The following is a 20,143-nucleotide window of genomic DNA, read 5'->3' on the forward strand; positions in this document are numbered from 1 at the left end:
CAGTGCTCGTGGCTTCCTGGCCTTTGTAAATCCCGTGCGTTCACGGGAGGTGTGACGCTTAAGGTATATTTCTCCTCCTTTGGACACTTCAAATTATCTTGTTTCTACTTTTAAAATATGTGACATTTGGGAGTGTTTGCTTTCCAAGTTCCAGCCAGTGGCCAAGCACAGCACACTCTGGAATAACAAAGCCACCGGGAGAGGCTGGGTGTACTCACCCAACCGCGACGGCAAACAAAGGGCCTGTGGGGCCCAGCCCTGCCCTTCCCACAGCCGCTTCTGTCTGTCCCAGGTAGTAAGAACCCAGGCTGGGCCCGGGGCTCAGACTCTCCCAGAGGAAAGTGAGGCCCAGGCCCATGACCTCCACATAGCTTCCCGGTCCCACCTGCTCTGGGTCGGAACTCACTCTCCCCTCATCCGAGGGCTGGAAGATTCGGCTTCTCACCTCCAGCCTGGGATTTCCTCTAAAAGGCCCAGGAAAAGGTGGCCAGCCCTGAGTGAAGACAGCGCTCTGTATCTGGAAGGTTTGAATTTGAACTTGCAGACCGGCATTCCTGCTTCCAAATTTGATTTCTAGTGGCCCCCGATATCCTCAGGCTGCCCCGTGAAAGGGAGGCTGACAGACATAAGCTTGTCCTGCCCCCGAGGGGGGCACCTCTGCAGGGACCAGAGATCAACAGGTGGCTGCCAATGCCTGTGAGAGCACAGCAAACCCAGCCACAGGTGTTTGCCCCTCGCTGAAAAGGTCTTGCTCCTCTGAATATGTGGCAAATAAAACTAATCTCCATGGAATTGTTGGTTTGGTTTGGTTTGCTTTTTTAATGCGGACTTGTATTTGCTTTGCTTTTTGTTTGTTTTCATTTTCAGAAAGTAGCTGTATGTGTTTCCCGTGGCTGCCGTAACAGATGACCCCAAACTGGAGGCTTAAAACAACAGAAATTCATTGTCTCACAGTTGCACAGGCCAGGAGTCCAAAATCAAGGCATCAGCAGGGCCCAGCTCCCTCTGGAGGCTCCAGGGTGGATCTCTCCTGCCTCTACCAGCTTCTAGTGGCTCCCAGCGTCCCTGGCTTGTGGCTGCATCTCTCCAATCTCTGCTGTGTCCTCACAAGGCCGTCAAATCTCCCTCTCCTTCCTGTTATTAAAGACACCAGGCCGGGAGCGGTGGCTCGTGGCTGTAATCCCAGCACTTTGGGAGGCTGAGGTGGGTGGATCACCTGAGATCAGGGGTTCACGAGCCTGGCCAACATGGTGAAACCCAATCTCTACTACAAAAATTAACCGGCGTGGTGGCAAGCGCCTGTAATCTCAGCTACTTGGGAGGCTGAGGCAGGAGAATCCTTTGAACCCGGGAGGCGGAGTTTGCAGTGAGCCAAGATCACACCACTATAGTCCAGCCTGGGTGACAAGAGCGAAACTCCGCCTCAAAAATAAAAAATAAGGCTGGGTGCAGTGGCTCAGGCCTGTCATCCCAGCACTTCGGGAGGCCGAGGCAGGTGGATCACCTGAGGTCAGGAGTTCGAGACCAGCCTGGCCAACGTGACAAAACCCCGTCTCTACTAAAAATATAAAAATTAGCTGGGTATGGTGGCGCATGCCTGTAGTCCCAGCTACTAGGCAGGCTGAGGCGGGAGAATCTCTTGAATCCAGGAGGTACAGATTGTGGTGAGCCAAAAATTGCACCATTGCACTCCAGCCTGGGTGACAGAGCAAGACTGTCTCAAAAATAAATAAATAAAAAATAAAGACACCAGTCATTGGATTTAGGGTCCACCCTAAATCCACGATGACTTAATCTCAAGGACCCAAACTCATTACATCTGGGAAGAGCCCATTTCCAACTGAGGTCTCATTCTGAGAGTCTATGTGGACAAGGATTTTGGGAGCCACTGCTGAATTCACTACAGTGGCCCTCCGTGTTTGTCCTGGAATTGCAATCGCGTACATTCTAGCCTCTGCAAACCCGGTGCCCCGAGAGCAGCAGCGCCTGGCTGGCAGAGCCTTTCCCGTGGATGCTTCGGAGGTGGAAGCGTCCAGGACTCCCCAGGTGCTGTTCTCCCTGCTTGCAGGAGATGCTGCTCCTGGCCTTTGCCAGCTCATCCTCCCACCCAGCCAGGGAGAGATGGAGTCCTCACTGCAACCCCTCCTGCCTCCAGCAGCCCCCTGCACAGCCACAGGCCCCCTCGCCTCACGGCCCCTGCTCCTGCCGCACAGCCTCCAGACCTACTTGTCCCTTGCCTCGCGACAGCAGAGTCCTCCACAACGCTGGCCTCACCATGTGTCAGTCCCACTGGCTAGACTCCCACTGCTCCATAAAGACCCCAGCCTAAGGGGTCCCAGGGCCCAGCCCCCAGCCACACACCCAGCCCCCTCCACACCATACTCACGAGCCTGTGCCGGCCCCACTGTCTCCCTCCTCCCAGGGCGGCTACAGATGGCCCTGTGCGTACACTGCAGGCCATCCTCCAGCCCCGCGTCCTCTCTCTTAGTCTCTGCATGTGGCTTTCCAGTGCCTGGAGGCCACCCGCATCCCCTGGCAGTACCTGTCCTCTGCCTCGAGCACTCTCCCTCTGGGGAAGCTCGGGCCACCTGCCTGCTTAGGGTGACCCTGGGGGCTCTCATGGACTCAAAATCTCCCCTCTCTAGCAATCGCCCCACCAGCTCCACATCCAGCCCTGCTTGTACGATGGTTCCCCCGTGTGTTTCTCTCCCCAGCTCTGTGCAGGCAATGACAGGGTCTGTTTGGGGGCCAGTCTGAGACTGTCAGGCACACAGCGAGTGCCGAATAAATGCCTGGTGTGTGCAGGGCATATGCTGAGCACCTGGCAGGGAGGGTCGCAGGGGGTCGGTGGGGGGGAAAGCTGGGTCCATAGCAGGTACTGACAGACACTTGTGAAATTAAGTCAAAAAATGCCAGGATTTCCCCAGTTCCAAGCCAATGATTGATACCTGCACTTAATCCATGAGTTACAAAACCACATAATTCCCGTATTTGATTCAAATAGTGCAGGAAAGGTGTTGATGAAATGAATTAATTTTATAGTTAAAACATCTTTTTTTTAATAAAGGACCATGAGAACCAAGAGCAACTGGGTTCTGGATGAACTGGACCAGCCGGGGAAGGTCCTGTCCCTGTGTTCCTTAGGGCTGACTCCTAGCACGGAGCCAATTCAGGATTCCCCTGAGGGTTGGTGGTTAAGCACTTGCAGCACAGCCCTGCACAGAAGACAAAGTTAAGCAAAGCGGGAGTGGATTACAGTACTGTTTATAGGGAGCTGGAGGGGCTGCTAGCATGAGTGGATTACAGCGCTGTTTAAACAAGGTAACTGGAGGGGCTGCTCCCCACCAACCCTCAGGGAGAATCCTGAATTGGCGGCATTTGTAAACACTCCCACCAAGGCTGAGTTGAAAAGAGATGTGATATGACAGATTTTTAATTCTAAAATCATCTGAAGGTAAATAGGTCAAATTTAGTGAGCTCTCTTTTAGCTCTGTATCTTTTATTTTCTAATAGAGCTTTTATAAGACACACTATTTTCATAAAATAAATGTTCAGCTATGCTGACTATCAGGATTTATCTTTCCTTTTCTAGGAATTCTCATTCAAAATAAATTTGATGTTCTCCTTACACCCTAGGATTCTGCTTGGAGTCAAAGGCTTGCTGAGTCATTCAAACCTGGGGGAAATTCACCCATACTCTGCACACCCCCATCACCATGGCAGCCTCGCCTCCCACGCCAAGGATAGAGTCCACCTGGGCAAACCGATTGCTGTGCTCAATCATGCATGCAGCCTGCCAAAAGCTCCCCCTCTCCCCGTAGGAGGGACGCAGGGCTCAGCTTCCTGGCTATAGTACAGAAAAGCTTTTTAAGAGAGTCTTACTCTGTCGCCCAGGCTGGAGTGCAATGGTGCGATCTTGGCTCACAACCTCCGCCTCCCAGGTTCAAGCGATTCTCCTGCCTCAGCCTCCCGAGTTGCTGGGATTACAGGTGCACACCACCACACCTGGCTAATTTTTGTATTTTAAGTAGAGACGGGGGTTTCACCATGTTGGCCAGGCTGGTCTCGAACTCCTGACCTCAGGTGATCTGCTCGCCTTAGCCTCCCAAAATGCCGGGATTACAGGTGCGAGCCACCACACCCGGCCAGAAAAGCATTCTTAACGGCAAAAGAAAAGCTCCCAGGAGCCAAGGCCCATCCAGCCCTCATGGCCTCATGCACCTGCCCCGCCACTGGGGACCTGTCCCACACCAGGCTTGGGGCTGGTGCACTGCCCTGCCTGCCCAGAGACCCTAGCACCAAAGCCATCAACCCTTGGCCTAAGGGGCTTCCAGAAAAGCCCTGGCTTCACAGGGCTTCAGCAAACGGCTTACCTGCTGCAGGCGGGGGCTGGGTGCTGGGTGTGCTCCTGGTCTGTGAAGAAGGAAGGGGGTGCCCAGAGGGTCTCCGCATCATTACATGGAGACTCTGGCAGGGGGCTGGACACAAGCCCAGGGAAGACAGAGGGCACGGGGGTGGGGGCAGAGGGCCCACGCGAGGGGATGCTGATGTGAACCCCTGGCTCAAGAGCTCCAGAACTTACCCCTGGGGGGCTGCTCCAGGAGCTAGGAGAAGAGAAATGCAGGGTCTCGGGGCTCACCTAGAGAGGGGGCACAGCAGGCAGAGAACCTCAGGACCTGGGGGAGGGCTGGGAACGCGCTGGGAACGTGCCCCAGGAAGGGAAGGGCATGTAAAGATTGACCACTTAAGTTCTTAAATAAATAAAAAGACAATTCCTTTCTGGTCCTAAGAAACAGCTAAGAGCTTTGAACTAGAAAAACTAGAATTTCCAAAGGCCACAATGGGAAAACTCAAGCACTTGACGAAGGCTTAGTTTATGGAGAATTAACGATCAAAATGAAACACAAGAACAGAGAACAAGGAGTGGAAGGGCCCGGGAACAGGAAAACAGGGCAATTTCAAAGTCAGGTCATATCACGCAAATGCACAAAACCTGAAGTCAACTCAAAGCCCCATCAAAGAGCTCAGTCCTAACACTGGATCCTAGGATGCAGAAAGCACAGTCTTGAAGACACAACCCAACAGCGTGGCTCATGTGTCAGAAACTTCACTACCAGAGAAAGCACACAGATAGGAGGCAAAGAGGGCAACGTTACAGGGTTTCTAAGAGGAAAAGGGTATGTCAGAATGATAAAACACCACACGAATTTGCCCATCTGTTATTCCATTCACTCATCTATCCATCCTTCCATATACCCACCCACTCATTCACCCACCCCTCCACCCTTCCATCCATCCATTTATTCACCCATGAATCCATCCACCCATCCATTGTTCATCCACCTACCCACCCAGCTTCCATCCACTCACCCAGCTTCCAAGCACTCACCCAGCTTCCATCCAACCACCCATCACACATCCATCCATCCATCCATCCGACCACCCATCACACATCCATCCAGCCATCCAACCACCCACCATGCATCAACCCACCCATCCAACTATCCACCATTCATCCATCTATCCACCCATTACACATCCATCCATCCATCCGACCACCCATCACACATCCATCCATCCATCCATCCGACCACCCATCACACATCCATCCAGCCATCCAACCACCCACCATGCATCAACCCACCCATCCAACTATCCACTATTCATCCATCTATCCACCCATCACACATCCATCCATCCATCCGACCACCCATCACACATCCATCCATCCATCCAACCACCCATCACACAGCCATCCATCCATCCAACCACCCATCACACATCCATCCAGCCATCCAACCACCCATCCCACATCCATCCATCCATCCAACCACCCATCCCACATCCATCCAGCCATCCAACCACCCATCACACAGCCATCCATCCATCCGACCACCCATCACACATCCATCCATCCATCCGACCACCCATCACACATCCATCCATCCATCCGACCACCCATCACACATCCATCCATCCATCCAACCACCCATCACACATCCATCCAGCCATCCAACCACCCATCATGCATCAACCCACCCATCCAACTATCCACCATTCATCCATCTATCCACCCATCACACATCCATCCATCCATCCATCCAGCCACATCACACATCCATCCAACCACCCATCACACAGCCAATCCATCCATCCAACCACCCATCATGCATCAACCCACCCATCCAACTATCCATCATTCATCCATCTATCCACCCTTCCACCTACTCACCTGCACTCAGCTGCCCACCTGTCCCTCCACCCACTCATCCATCTAATAAACTGCCAGCGTGGGCCATTCTTTAGGCAGTGGGGTTATAAGAATGAACAAAACAGATCCCTGCCCTCATGGAGTTTCCATCTAGGTAAAAAAATGTCACATGTTCAGAAAAACCAAAAATACATGAAGAGTTATAGCAGATGGAAAAAGCAGAGGGGGAAGCTTTGAAGGGGTGCTGGCATGGAGGGGGAGGGGAGGGGTCAAGCTGCAGAATTCAGGCAGGGCAGCCATCAAAGTAGGGTCAGGACCAGAAAGGGTGGGCACAGCTAAGGCTCCTCGCCAAGCCCTTTCCACCCCATCAGATTCCAACCAAACCTGAGAAAGTACCTCCAGCCTCCAACATACATGGCTCACATGCTCACACACACTCACATGCTCACACACACTCACATGCATGCCCACAGGCACACACAGGGGTTCCCACCGCAGGGCAGTGAAGGCAGAGCCCCAGCCCTTTCCTGTTCTGCAACGTGACAGTCCCACACCAGCAAGGCCCCCACCGGACATAGGAGCTGCACAGAAAAGCCCAGGCGGCTGCAGCCTTAGCAATGGGTCATGCACAGCAGTCCACTGCCAGTCAGGACCCTGCCTCTTCCCGGGGACTTCAGAACCCCTGTGGCATGCAGCCCCAGGCAGAAGCCAGGCCAGCAGAGGCCCCCAGCCACCAGGGCCTTTGTCCAGCAACAGAGCTGTGGGGGAGCACGTGCTACCAACTCGGCCCTGCAAGGCAGGCTGACATAGAGATGGAGGGACAGACAGGGCAGGGCCACATGGCATCCCAACAGCTCAGGTGACGCTCCCTGACCCTGGCTATCCCCAGGTTCACATTTGGGGACGAGGACATGAGCACTTTCACAGCAACCTCCTCCAGAGGTGAGCACAGTCCACACATGACCTTCCCTACAAGGCAGGCCACAGCACCTGGCTGGTCAGATGAGTACACGAAGGTTCAGAGAGGGCAGTTACTTGTGCTGGGTCACACAGCTGCATGGGTGGGAGCTGGAGTTAAGCCTGCATCTGCCTTAATGTCCACACAGAGCTTGCAGGGACGGGTGCAGTGAATGAGTGCACCTCACCGCCTTCCCTGGACAGGTGTCCCCTCCGAATGTCCCTATAGGAGAGGCCGACCAGGGGGCGGGATTGCAGGGGCCTCAGCACCCCATTCCAAACCCCCACAGCACTGCTGTCAGGACAGAGGTTTCCTGAGCAAGATCCTGGCTAGTGCCTCAGTTTCCCCAGCTGTAATAAATCCATCCCCCAAGGCAGGGATTTCTGTCTCTCTTGGCCAGGAGCATTCCCCAGCACTAACAGGCTGATGTGAGTGAAACAGCTCATTTGGTACAGCTGTGAGCTACACACCTGCGCAAGGGCGAGGTTACTATTACTGGTCCCTGTTCCTCCTGTTCCTCACTGCCTTCCTGAGACGGGAGGCACCCTCTGTTCACCCCTCCATGCCCCACTCCCTCTCCTCCTCCCCAGCTCCCACCGGGAACTGCTGTCTGTCAGCACCCACGTGTGCCCTTGGGTTTCACGCATTGTTTGACTTTCTCACCTCCTGGTGACTTGCTCTGCACCTGGAATCCCTCCTGAGTCACACCTACAGGCGGCCCAGCCCCGCCCCACCTGGCAAGGTAGCCAGGAAAGCCCTCAGCAGGAGGCCCAGACCCCCGCCCCACAAGGAGGGAGCTGGGAAGGGGGAGGCCAGGGGAGCCCGGCACTGCAGAAGCCGCTTGTCCAGGGCTGGCCTTCTCTGTGTGACTGCATTAGTGTCTCTGAAGCAAATTCCCAGATGATCTCCAGACACACCCATTTAAAAAAATAAGAAATGCATTCCAGCAGCAAAGAAAAATGATTCCCACTGATCCACTGCTTTGCTGTTTCTTACGGGAGTCACCTACACGCTGAGGGCTGGAAACCCTGCCGAACCTGAAGGATGGGTGCATGTTTGACCGTCTTTCTGGCGCTTGCAGCAGCTCCAAGCCCAAGGCTCCAGCAGCATACGGGCCCAGCAGGCCCAGGCGACCCCAGCCTGAAATCACCCTCGGGGACACAGCCTTTCAGAAGAGGGGCTCCCTACAACCTCCCTCTCCACAACACCGACGATGGAGGAGAGACTAGGAAATAACCCACCCTGTAATGGGCTACACGGTGGCCCCCAAAAGGAAGTGTCCACATCGTAATTCCTAAAATCTGGGAATGTTACCTTATATAGCAAAAGAAGGAATTTTACTTATATGGCAAAAGTGCAATTAAGGATCTTGAGATGAGGCAATCCGATTAGCAGGTGGGCTCAATGCAATCACAACATGAATGATCGTAAAATGAGCACAGAGGGAGATGAGAAGCAAGGGGAAGGGCTGGTGCACAGGGAGGCAGAGCCTGGAGCCAGGCAGCCGCAAGCCAAGGCCTGCAGCCACCAGGCGCCGGGGAGGCAGGGGGGCTCCTCCTAGAGCCTCCAGGAAGCGCAGCCGGCCCTGCCAACACCTTGATTTCGGCCTTCCAGCTGCAGAACTGAGGGAAGGCATGTCTGTTATTTTCAGCGCTCCGGTTTGTGATCACTTATCACAGCAGTCCTAGGAGAACGAGGCCCAGAACACACCGAGGAAACCAGCCAGTCAGCAGGAACCCTCTTCCAGGGTCAATCCCCTGAGGAAGCTGCACCCCAAAGCCTCCCAGCGTCTCCTGGAGCCTACACAGACCTGGAGCCACGGGAGATAAAACATTCCTTGTTTGCCAGGGCTCTTATGGCACCGGGAAGACAGCGGCATGAGGACCCAGTGTGCTGAACAAACACAGCGTCTCCTGGGCCCGAGTGGACTCGGGAAGTCCTGGTTGCCAAGACTGGTAGGGGAGGGGCAACCACAGGACTCTGGACACCACAACACCTGGTCCCTGGCACTGGGGGTACACACAGCTGGCACTTAGGGGGCGGTCAGCCCTGCTGATCACCAAGACATGAGGGTCCCTACAGCCCCAGCACCACCCTGGGTACAGAACCCCATCTCGACTCCCCCTGCAGGGCGTTTCCAACCCCCTCAAAACAAACCCAGGGTCCTTCCAAGCCAAGGCGTGGGCCAGGGACTTGGCTCTCTTTAGAAGGACATTGGTGGCAGCTCAGGAGGCCTCCAGGACCCAAGATGAGTGTGAGCCTGGTGGTGGGTCCTGCCTAGGGGGGACAGGGCCCAGCCAACACTCCCTGGTCCTGGAGTGAGGGGGACGCAGACTTCACGCTGCCCTCGGCCCAGCACACGCCAAGAAGACAGTGCCACTGTCGGGCAGGCGGGGCTCCCCTGTGCCCTCCAGGCCTCAGTAGTTGCTTTTCTCCAGGGGCCATGGGGGTGAGCACAGCCTGGAAACAGCCTTGTCCAGGGAGGGTAGGGTTGAGGGGGGACATTCGGGTGGGATGGGCCTGGGTCTTCCACCCGGGGGAGAGGGCACTGTGCAGCCTGGCGCCCCACTGAGCACTTGGCTCCTTATGGTAGGGAGAGGACTGGCCCTGCCATGCCTCGGAGGGAGGCACGTTGGGGGGCCTGGATGTGGGGCCAGGGTCTGGCCATGCTCCTGCTAGACATGGAAAGACGACCGAGGAAGGTGAGCCAGGCAGCTGTGCACAGCAGGGCTGGAAGGGACGTGCCCGGTGGGTTCGTTATCAGCATGCAGGGAAACCGTGCCAACTACGAACAGCAGCGTGCCCGGGCTCAGCTGGAATGCTAGCGAAAACCTCACTCATCACGAGAAAAGGCTGCTCAGCACCCCAACGGTTCAAATTCCCCTGGCCACACCAGTGTGGGCCAGGACAGACAGTGCACTAGTGACAGATCAACGTCCAGAAAAAATGAGCACGAATTCTTAATTCATCACTTGGAGTTGGGGGTCACGAACTGCCCTCGTTAATACAAAGTCTACCCCCACTATGTCCAGCCAGCTTCATCTGATAAGTGTAACCCCACCACACCCAGCCCTGGGAGGCCAGAGGTGCGTGATTAACCTGGCCCCTGGCCCCCAGGAGCAGGACACAGGCGGCTTTGTCTGTCCACACCAGAGAAAGGGCTTGAAAGTGCTGACCGGAAGCGGGTGAGAGAGCAGAGAACACTCGCCCCCGAGGTTGTCTGGGTCACTACTCTCAGGGCAGAGGCTCAATTCGGACTCTCCAGCAGCTCCTGGCAGCCCTGGGTCCAGATCGTGGCCGGTTATAAACAGCAGAGACTGCCAGACCCCCACCACAGCGCCGAAGGTGGGGCCTGCTCACTACGCATGCCTTCAACAAATATTTACCAGGTGTGAGTGGTCGAGATTGTTTAATTAGGGAGAGGAGACACCAGGAGCAGCCGGGGTTGTTAGCAAAATAATGGACCCCAAAAGGGGTCCACATCTTCATCTCTGAAAGCCAAGGATGTGTGACCTCATGGCCTAAGGGACTTTGCAGATGTGATTAAGGATCTTGAGACGGGGCAGTCATCCTGCATTACTGTGTGGCCCCAAAGTCATCACAAGGCTCCTTGTAAGCGGTGGGAGGGTGAGGGGCAGAAGGTGCTACAGTGGTGGAAGCAGGGGTCGGAGTGAGGTGAGGAAGGTGCCAGGGACTAAGGACCAGGTGGCCTCCAGCAGCTGAGGAAGGCAGAGCAGGAGGCCCTCCCCAGGGCCTCCCGGAGCAGCCCCGCCCACGCCCCTGACTGCAGGGCTCCTGCCCTCCAGAACAGTAAGAATGAATCCGTGCTGCGTTAAGCCCCTCGTGTGTGGAAATGTTACAGCGGCCACAGGAGACTCGTGCAGGGGTGAGCGAGCGTGCCCAGCCCTGCTGTCACGGAGCCCACACTCTCTCTGCAGAAGCAGCATCCCTCCAGTGCACGCACAGACGCCCATGACCTGCAGCCAGCCCGGCCAGGCAGCCTTGTCTCCCCTCAACAGCACAGACTTCGAAGTCACGGGGAACGGCGTGCGTTTTAAACCATAGCGAGGTTTCTATTGCATGCGGCTCGTCTTCAGGCCACTTTTCTAACTGTGGGCCAGACATTTCTGGGCAGATGTTTGTTCCTCACTGACTCACATTCTACACCTAGTTCAGCTCGCCCACCTCCAAGCTGTCCGGGTGGGACACGGGAAACCCTCTGCTCCTGCGCTTAGCGTCCGCAAAGGTAAACACATCGCAGAAACCTGCCTGCCACCCTGGAGTGGCCCGTGGTCCTCGCAGACACGTGACAGGCAGGCCAGTGAGAAGTGCCAACAGCCCTGGTTCCCAAATTCCTTAGCTCCTCAGCGAAGGAGCACCCACGGCTGAATTGTGTCCCCAGAAAGATACGCTCAGTTACGAACTCCCAGTACCCTTGAAAGTGACCTTGTTTGGAAATAGGGTCTTTGTAGAGGTAATCGACTTAGGATGAGATCATTAGGGTGGGTCCTAATCCAGTGACCGGTGTCCTTACAATGAGATGGAAACCTGGACAGACAGACGTGCACGGAAGAACACAGTGTGAAGACGGAGGCGGAGACTGCAGTGATGCATCCGTGAGGCAGATACCACCTGGGGCTACCAGAAACTGGAAGAGGCCAGGAGGGGCCCTCTCCTAAAGCCTTCAGAAAGAGCACAGCCCTGCAGGGACCTTGGTTTTGAATTTCTGGCCTCCAGAACAATAAGACAAGAGACTTTTTTCTCTTTTTCTTTTTTAGACAGAGTCTCGCTCTGTCGCCCAGGCTGGAGTGCAGTGGCGCCATCTCGGCTCACTGTAACCTCCGCCTCCCAGGTTCAAGCGATTCTCCTGCCTCAGTCTCCCAAGTAGCTGGGATTACAGGTGCCTGCCACCGCGCCTGGCTAATTTTTGTGTTTTTAGTACAGACGGTGTTTCACCATGTTGGTCAGGCTAGTCTTGAACTCCTGACCTCAGGTGATCCACCTGCCTCGGCCTCCCAAAGTGATAGGATTACAGAGGTTCTAGTTTTGAACTCCTGACCTCAAGTGATGCGTTTGCCTCGCCCACCCAAAGTGCTGGGATTTCAGGCGTGAACCACTGCACTTGGCTTGAGACAACAGATTTCTGTCGTCTTCAGCCACTCAGTTTGTGCTGATCAGTTACAGCAGCCCCAGGAAGCTCACGGAAGCCGGAGGAGGACTGCAGGGTGTGAGGACCGTGCTGGGCCCCAGTGCTGGTGGGCTGTGCCTGCACACGCCACACAGGACGCTAATTCTGTTTATCAAAAGCCCCAGCTTTGGGGGAAGAAATTGAGTGGAGAACAGGAGATATCTGGCTACACTGACCCACACCCTGATCCCCCGGCAAGATTTTAATAGAAAACAGTTACCCAGAAATGAAATAATGCCCCAGCTTTACAGCTACGTACCAGAGACATGGCAAATCTCAAAACCTGGACTCTGTAGAAAAAGCCAAATGCAAAAGACTTGAGAAGCACCAAGGAGAGAAAAACTTGAAGTAATCCTGAATTATCTGAAAAGCACGTTTTCCCAAGAAAGGATTCTGTTTCTGCTTTATTTGAGATTTTAATTACAGGTTATGTAATGAGTTTTATTTTGAATGATAATTAACGCTCAAGTTTAAGGACTAACTGCGACTTTACTAGGAATACTTGGAAGTGAAGCTTTAATCCTGGAAGCCACAGTGAGCACTGGCCCACATGCAACCCTGCGCTAAGCAGACGTCACTCCGCAGGGTGATGGCACAGCTTGCCATGAATGAGGACCTTATCTGAAAGTGCAGAACTTGCAGGCTGGGAGGGATGAGTGCGTCAGCAGATCACATGAAGATGGAAACCCCATGACTCTGATAAGAGAACCCAAAATAGGCCGGGCACGGTGGCTCACGCCTGTAATCCCAGCACTTTGGGAGGCCAAGGCGGGCAGATCACGAGGTCAGGAGATCGAGACCATCCTGGCTAACATGGTGACACCCCATCTCTACTAAAAAAAAAAAATACAAAAAATTAGCCGGGCGTGGTGGTGGGCACCTGTAGTCCCAGCTACTCGGGAGGCTGAGGCAGGAGAATGGCATGAACCTGGGAGGCAGAGCTTGCAGTGAGCCGAGATCGCGCCACTGCACTTCAGCCTGGGCGACAGAGCGAGACTCTGTCTAAAAAAAAAAAAGAGAGAACCCAAAATAAAACTCACAGCTGGAGTGACGTACACATTTTACAACAGAATCGCAGAAGGGCTATAATTTATTTTTAAGATTTTCCCATGAGCACACAGGTGATTATGTTTTTACACCAGAAGTTTCTCTGTCCTTGAACCTACACAGATTGTCCTTGGCCCTAGGAGGCCCTCGCAGGGACAGTTGGGGACCATGACCTGGGGCGGGGGGGCTCATACAGGACAATTGCTATTGTCCCAGCCTAGGGAGTTGGTACAAAGCTCAAAGCCAGCAGCACTGAAGTGCTCCCAAGTGGCTACTCACCTACTCGGTTCCTGATTCCCAAACCAAGCTAAGGCCCCAGCTAGGGAGCACCCGACACTCCCGAAGTCCACGTGGCGTGGACGTACAGGGCCCACAGCACTTTGGGAGGCCGAGGTGGGCGGATCAGAAGGTCAGGAGTTCGAGAACAGCTTGGCCAACATGGTAAAACCCTGTCTCTACTAAAAACACAAAAATTAACCAAGCGTGGTGGTGCATGCCTGTAATCCCAGCTACTCGGGAGGCTGAGGCCGGAGAATTACTTGAACTCAGGAGGCAGAGGCTGCAGTGAGCCAAGGTTGTGCCACTGCACTCCAGCCTGGGCAACAGAGCAAGACTCATCTCGGGGGGGGGGAGATTATTCTCGCAGCCCCTGGGGTCCTAAAAGCAGGCGATCAAGAATAAACTCAACCCTAACAAAGCAGCCCCGGCCCACTGATGCACACAGGAGGGGCACCCAGGTCTGCCTTTACCCAGACATGAGGTGAGTTAAAGTGACTTGTTGCCGTCCCCCTCCAAGATGTTCAGCCTTGCAGAAAAACCCGCCTTTCCTGTGATATCAGAGCTGCCACTCAGGAATGCGCCCCACGGGAAGACGAAGACGTTACCGTGATGACAAATCACCCGCTCACACCACGGACAGAGATGAGGAAGGGAAGTGCTTCCCGGGAATGCCCAGAGGCCTGGAGCCCACGCTCCCACTCACAGCTGTGATGAGCACGAGGGCGGACCCACATGGGAGCTTAGCCAGTGCTCACACGGGCAGGACAGAGTCAGACATACCTCGGCGTCCCCTAGGAAGGGGCAAAGGAGACAGGGAAGGGAAGTGTGCGTGATTGGAGGGTCCGGTTCCTCCTAGCTCAGCACCAGAGGCAGCACAGGCAGCACTCTGACCACAACACAGAATGAGTTTCAGGCCCTGAGGGCATTATCTCTGGCCTACGTGGAGGGGCGGGATGGCCAGCCCTTGTCTCATTTGCACACGGTGCCTGCTGCAGACCGGCGGGCATGTTCTGTTGGGCGGAGGACGCTGCTGTCTGCATCTAGTGCAGAGGGAGGAAGGTGACAATGACAAGCAAACACCGCCATGGGGGTGAGGGCTGCAGGGAGGACAGAGGAGCGGGGACAGGGAGGGAACATTCAGGGAAGACCTGGGGGAGGGTGCACTGGAGGGGCAAGCACCACGGTGAGAGAGGCCAGTGTGTGTCCCGAAGGCCAGAGTGACCTCAGCCTGGGGAGCCGGGGGTGAGGCTAGACCTCTGAGTGCCACAGGCCCAGTGACTGCAGTTTATACTGGAGCACTGGTCACCCCAGGAAGGCCTGAATACTGATGTGACAAATGCCTGCTTCACCAGGCATCCTGGGCGCTCCGTGAAGAAGGGATCGTCAGGGCAGGACGAGGGTGGCAGGGTGGGCAGGAGAAGGCCCCACCAAGGTGATAACATGAAAACAGGGACAGGCAGCAGAGAGAAGAACTGGGCTGGGGAGGCAGCGTCATTAGGTCGTGGCAAGAGGCTGAACGTGGGGCCAAGGGGCATCCACTGTGAGCCCGTGGGCTGAAATGAGGGATGGGGAGAGGAAGCAGGATCAGAGCAGGGAGTATCTGGAGTTGGTACTGGGGACACCCTCCAGGGGACCAGAGGGAAGAGGCTGGAGGCCCGGGGCATCTGACCCTCCCAGGAGCAGCTGTGAGACTCACCTCTCACAAGAGATCCCCAAGTCGAATCCTGGCCCCGCCCGCCTGGTGCTGCACCTGGGTGTTGACAGAACTGGGATGACAACTGTCCCACCTCCTGGGTTGTCACAGATACATGGGAAAGGCCGAGTGAGAGCAGAGCCCAGGACTTCCGTTCTTGGTCACCAGTAGAGAGTACTGTTCCCAGTTTAGGTTTTTTGTTTTTTTGTTTTTGAGACAGTCTCACTCTGTCGCCCAGGCTGGAGTGCAGTGGCATGATCTCGGGTCACTGCAACTTCCACCTCCTGGGTTCAAGCGATTCTCCTGCTTCAGCCTCCCAAGTAGCTGGGACTACAGGCGTGTGCCACCACACCTGGTTAATTTTTTGTATTTTTAGTAGAGACAAGGTTTCACCGTGTTGGCCAGGATGGTCTCAATCTCCTGACCTCGTGATCCACGTGCCTCGGCCTCCCAAAGTGCTGGGATTACAGACGTGAGCCACCGTGCCCAGCCGGTTCCCATTTTAGTAATGAGTGAGTGGTCGTAATTGTTTAATTAGGGAGAGCAGACACCAAGAGCAGCACCAGGATTCAAAACCGAGTCCTAAGGCCAGTCCTGATTTAATGAGGTCAGGTTTCTTGTGGTGAAGGAACAGCGGCCTCCCAGCCCCTCGGGTGTGAGGTTAACAGCTGCAAAGCCCCTCCGGGGCCACTGCATACCACCCATCACACTGCCCCTTTCAACCAGCACAGAAGGCGCCTTTTACAAAATGCTGTTAAACAAATGATGCAAGAGGAAGGATCTAAGCTGGTAAACCTGGCCGGCCGTTGACCCTCGAGGGTCTACAGCTGCAGCTCAGAAGCCAGAATGCCTGGGTTTGAATCCTGACCCCACCCTCCACAGTGCCAGCAGGGTCCTTGCCCTCAGCACTGAGGCCGGTTCTCTGCCATGGGGCGGCCCTGTGCACTGCAGATGTCAAGCAGCATTCCTGGCCTCAACCCACCAGCAACCCCACCCCCAGCTGTGACAACCAAAAATGTCTGATTTTGTCAAATGTCCCTGGGGGCAAAATCACCCCTAGTGGAGAACCACTGGGCTAGATGCTTTGATGTCTTGTACCTCAGTTTCTATGACCCCATTATAAAATGGGATCATAGAGCTGCCTCGAGAAGTCAATGAGAAAATACGTGTAGAATCATCTAGAGCAGTAACCAGCAGAGCAGAGCACCACTAAACATTAGCTACAATCCGGCCAGGCGTAGTGGCTCACGCCTGTAAACCCAACACTTTGGGAGGCCAAGGCAGGCGAATCACCTGAGGTCAGGAGTTTGAGACCAGCCTGGCCAACATAGTGAAACCCAGTCTCTACTAAAAATACAAAAAATTGGCCAGGCGTGGTGATGCATGCCTGTAGTCCCAGCTACCCAGGAGGCAGAGGTTGCAGTGAGCTGAGATCACACCACTGAACTCCAGCCTGGGTGACACAGTGAGACTCAGTCTCAAAACACACCCAGTAGCTACAGTCCCTGCCATCCTGGGGGACAGAGACATGGAAGTGTGTGAACCACACCCAGCATGGGGGTGGACCAACAAAAGTATAAGCAAGGCACCCAGGAAGCTTCAAGGGAGAAAACCTATGATCCATCTGAGGAGGTCGGGAAACTTCCAGAACCTTCTCGGAGCAGGGTACAGCTGCGGAAGCAGATTTTGAGGGAGGCCCATGATGGGCAGATGGATGGGGAGGAGACACATTTCAGATGAAGGGATGGCAGGTGCAGAGGGGAGACGGAACAGGGCCCTGTGTCTGGACCCACAGGAGCCAAGTCAGAGCCTCAGCAATTTAATAACAAACACAGCTACAATGTTTACAAAAAGACCGAGGGGCTGAGAACCGAGGAACACCAGCCCGTGTTTGCCTCTCAGGGTTGTTCAGGACTCTCTGCGGAGCTGAGAAACTGGGAGGCCATCCCAGGCACATCTAAGATGCCGGAGCCTTAAGGCTTCCTGCCCTCGTCCCTTTCAGAGAATGGGATGGCTGCAGACCCCAACCACAGTCCCAATGCCGTGAGTGGGTGGCAGCCCTCCTTTCCCTGCAAAGATCAGGGGAATCCACAGACTCTGGGGCCTTGGACTTCTCTAAAGCCAAAATGGATTTCAGGGACACGGGAGAGCTGTCAGTATTTTCTCCAGCATCAGATTTGTTGAGCTTCTCCTGAAATTAATTGCTACTTCCTTCATCCAGCTCCTGCTGTCTCCTGTCCCGCAACACAGGAAGCCAGGGGCTTTCAGCAGCCACTTGGGCCGATTCCAACCTTGCAACCGTGAGGCCCCCGAGCTCAGCTTACCAGGGAGCAAGTAATAAAACCCCTCTGACGACAGCACCACTTTCATCGTGAATAAATGAGCTCAATTACCTCCACGCAGAAAAAGGAGTGCTTCAAAGGGAAAGAGGGAAAAGGGGAGGAAGAGGGACGGAGTAGAAATAATCAGTCTTAATTAGCCTTATCTCTGAGGGAAATACATATGATAATTTTGGTACCCAAAGAGATTCAAATTAGTCTCATGCCAATCATTACATGTTAGTGGGTCTTACTGGTGATGACAGACTTGGCCGTTCCCCAGTCATTAGTTTTCTAAAAATGACTCTCCCGATGAAAAGAAAACCTGAGAAGCTCAGAAGGTGGGTTCCCCCCAATGGGTCAATCATCTTCAGAGGGGATCTGCTGGCCCAGGGGTCCCCAGGGGCCTCGACCACCCCTGCCCAGTGCAGCCCCAAGCTTCCTGCAGCCTGGACTGGCGGCCTCTCAAAGCCACGTTAGACGTTACCCTAGGGCTCCTGACTCATCTGATAAAGCCAGAGGTGGGGGGTGCTTGCACGGTCCCCTCTACCCATGAAAAAGCCAACGGCACAGATGAACTTGGTCACCCGCCAGAACGGGCTGGGGGAGGTCTGGCTGTGTGCGCTGGCCTGGTATACAGTAGGTACTATCTGCGGAGTAAAGATGGCGTCCTTGCCAACTCTTGGGAGCGTAACAGGCCCCTTCCCAGGGACCCGCGGCCACGGCTTCTTCATCTGAAGCAGGAAAGTCGACAAAGCGCCCCCCACCCAGGCCACATGGCGGGCACTGGCTCGGGGAAGGGGCGCTGACCGTGCTGGCCGCTGCTACATCCAAGCTGGCCCTTCAGAGAGGCAGAGCAGCCCACTCAAGGCCGTGAGGGGCAAAGGGGAGGAAGGGGACCTGGGAAGCTGACACAGAACAGGAATCCACTGAAACTCAGAGCAGAGGAGGGGACCTGGTTCAGGCCTGCTCATACCTGGAGTCGTCCCCACCCCCAAACCCAACGCAGGTGTGGGCTGCGGGAGGCGGGGGTCTCCCGCCGCCTCTGCCTGCCTGCCTGCCTTGCCCACAGCCGAGCCCCGGTATAGCCAGGAATTTAGGATTAGCACTCAGTGAGAGACAGCGGGGGGAAGAGCCCCAGACCCAGACGGCACCAACAGACAGCCACAGACTAGCAGGCGTGGGAACACCACGGGGCAGGTGACCACACTGCCTTCCTTCCACCTGCCATATGACCAGAGGGCCACCAACCTGGAGTGCAGGAAGTCAGAGCCGGGAGCACCCCTGCATCAGGCTGCCAACACCCGTGCTGGTGGTTTTCCCTCCACTTCTGATGCAGAGAACCTTGGAAGCCATCCTTCCTCTCTCTCTGCTCCCCTGCGCTCTTCCTGCCTGATAAATACCTGCTAATACCTCAAACCCTTGTTATAAGCTCGATAAACTTGTGCTATGTGCTGCTAACGAGCAGCTAACGATTGCTCAGGTGTTTATATTAAACAGATTAATCGAGGACACAGTCGATGGAAGAGTCTCAAAGTTATCTCCGGTATGAACCAAATCCCGCCTAATCCCAGAGAGCTTTCAAAAAAAAAAAAAAAAGACAGACTATTCACCACTGGGACCATTGTAAACTCGTTTATCAAATGAGCCGTCATTTTGTGGAACAGCCAATCAAAGACCAAAGCAAGATGTGCGGCTGACTGAGATGCAGAGAACGTGTGTTTCTGTACCACTCTCGGGGTGGCTCTTTATTTTTAAAAACCACCGTTGGCTACATTTGGAGTAATTCATCTTGGTGATGAGTCAGGAGGTATCAAGGAAAGAGCATCTTCAGAGGCGGGAGGATGAGTCACGAAATTTCTACGGTGACAGGGAGGCATGAAAAAACAGGATTTCAAGACCCAAATGATTAATGGCTCAATGGTTTCCACCTGGTTCCACTGTTGTACGCTAACCAATTAAGCCTGCAATCTGGAATAAAGTACTTTCACCTGAGGGCCACTTAAAAGCAACTCATGTCACTTCATGCGTTTAGGTTTTCTTTTAAGTGGATCTCACCCTGTAACCTTGTCCTACTGTTCTCCTAAAGCAGGCAGTTAAGTCGGGCAGGGAAGGTGAGTAAGCCGTGGGCTACGGTCAGGGAAGCCCCGAGCTGGCTAAGAAAGTGCCATTGCTGGCCAGGCACGGTGGCTCACGCCTGTAATCCCAGCTCTCTGGGAGGCTGAGGCGGGTGGATCACTTGAAGTCAGGAGATCAAGACCAGCCTGACCAACATGGCGAAACCCCATCTCTACTAAAAATACAAAAATTAGCTGGGCATGGTGGCCTGTGCCTGCAACCCCAGCTACTTGGGAGGCTGAGGCAGAGGAATCGCTTGAACCGAGGAGGCGGAGGTTGCAGTGAGCGAAGATTACGCCACTGCACTCAAGCCTGGACAATAGAGTGAGAT

At 54.7% G+C, this 20,143-nt stretch overlaps 1 protein-coding gene across 3 annotated transcripts in view; it reads right to left on the reverse strand.

Moving 5' to 3' along the window:
* Positions 1-20,143, reverse strand: part of CELSR1 (cadherin EGF LAG seven-pass G-type receptor 1) — a 180,624-nt gene that overhangs the window by 85,332 nt on the left and 75,149 nt on the right. The window lies entirely within an intron of this gene.

The sequence above is a fragment of the Pan troglodytes genome, chromosome 23 (genome assembly GCF_028858775.2).
Source record: "Pan troglodytes isolate AG18354 chromosome 23, NHGRI_mPanTro3-v2.0_pri, whole genome shotgun sequence".
NCBI classification, from domain to species: domain Eukaryota; kingdom Metazoa; phylum Chordata; class Mammalia; order Primates; family Hominidae; genus Pan; species Pan troglodytes.